Source organism: Cynara cardunculus (assembly GCF_001531365.2).
Source record: "Cynara cardunculus var. scolymus isolate 2C chromosome LG 9, CcrdV1, whole genome shotgun sequence".
NCBI lineage: Eukaryota > Viridiplantae > Streptophyta > Magnoliopsida > Asterales > Asteraceae > Cynara > Cynara cardunculus.
In genome coordinates, this window is record NC_037536.1 from 2,186,372 (window position 1) to 2,188,170 (window position 1,799).

At 40.9% G+C, this 1,799-nt stretch overlaps 1 non-coding gene across 1 annotated transcript; it reads right to left on the minus strand.

Annotated features, from left to right (window-relative positions):
* Positions 1–1,007: 1,007 nt before the first annotated feature.
* Positions 1,008–1,114, minus strand: LOC112518763. Its single transcript, XR_003069837.1, has one exon. It is a non-coding gene; the product is annotated as a small nucleolar RNA R71 (small nucleolar RNA).
* Positions 1,115–1,799: the final 685 nt, after the last annotated feature.

Consider the following 1,799-nt stretch of genomic DNA (forward strand, 5'->3'; position numbering starts at 1 on the left):
TTTATATTACCTGTGTTAACTTGAACTCAACTAAAGTCTTCGTTTTCGCCATCTGAAATCATCTCTTTTATTTAACTCTAATTTAACTTTGGCTACAGTCCCTGTGGACGATAATCTGGTACTTGTACCACTTATTACTTGGAAAAGACGACGTTGGGCCGTATTGTATACTTGCTTTTCAGCCCAATTTCATTAGTCTAGAGGTGTGGAATATAACACCCGAACAAGTTTTTGGCGCCGCTGCCGGGGAATGACAAGTTTAAAGTTTTCTTTTGAGAAAAGTAAAAGTTTTGATTTTTCTTGTACATGTTTTTGAAAAGTGGTGTATGCCAAGAACACATCGCGGGGAATTTTTCGAATTCGATCCAGACATTGAGAGAATGTTTCACCATAGAAGGAGGGTTCAGAGAGCATTTCAAGCTCTAATCCCTCCCAATATGGAGTTACCTCCTCCCAACAATCCGGAGGCACCACGTTTGGAAAATCAACCGCCAATTTTTGGGCAAATACCACCGTTCCCAATTTTTCACCAAGGAAACCCACATCATGAAAATGATAATAATTTGGACACAGAATCRGACCCTAATGAGCAACAAAGGGCACAAACCCCAAATATCATTAATATGGCTAATTCTAAAAATGGACGAATCATGGACTATGCTATCCCAGACTTTGAGCAATTAAATTCTGGGATAGTTAGACCGCACATGACCGCCCTCCATTTCGAGCTAAAACCAATTATGTTTCACATGTTACAGACTAATGGTCAATTTGCTGGACTGCCCTCAGAAGACCCCCATTCTCACTTAAAGTCTTTCATGGAAATCACAGATGCCTTTCTGATCCCAGGAGTGTCAAATGACGCTCTCAGACTTACCTTATTTCCATTTTCATTACGGGATCGAGCAAAAGCATGGTTTAACTCTTTAACACCAGGATCTGTGCCGTCATGGGGTAACATGGCGGAAATTTTTTTGCGAAAATATTTTCCACCAACAAGGAACGCTAAGTCCAGAAACGAAATCTGTCTTTTTAAACAACTGGATGATGAAGCTGTTCCTGACGCGTGGGAAAGGTTTAAAGAGCTGTTGAGGAAATGCCCACATCATGGCATTCCGTATTGCATTCAACTCGAGACGTTTTATAATGGGTTAAGTCCCATGGCAAAACAAATGCTCGACGCAACTGCAGGCGGAGCCTTTACAACAAGTACCTATAATGAGGGATATGAGATCCTAGAAAAGATTTCAGCAAACAATGGGCATTGGGCTGACCCATGTGCCTAGACACAGAAAAAGACTACTGGAATACATGAGGTGGATGCATACACTGCATTAACAGCTCAGCTTACCTCCATGACCAATTTATTGAAAAATTTAACTACCGGTCAGGGAGTACAGCAAGCTGCTAACACATCAGTTCCATCAGTCTTATCTGTGCAATGTGTATGCTGTGGAGGAGATCATTCTTATGAACATTGTTCACACAATTCTGAATCAGTAAATTATGTTCAAAACAGATCTAATCCCTATTCTAACACATATAATGCCAGTTGGAGACAACACCCGAACTTCTCTTGGACCAGTCCTAGCCTAAATCCACCAGTCCATAAACAAGGAACTTCTAATTTCCAACCACAACATCATGCAAATAATTCCAACTCTCAGACCCACCAACAAAGTTTTCAAAATTCTCAGCCACATTTTCAGAACAAACCTCCTCCACAGGCAGAATCATCATCTTCTTTGGAAGCTATGATTAAATGGCTTTTAGCACAGGCTCAGGCCCAAAATCAAGCC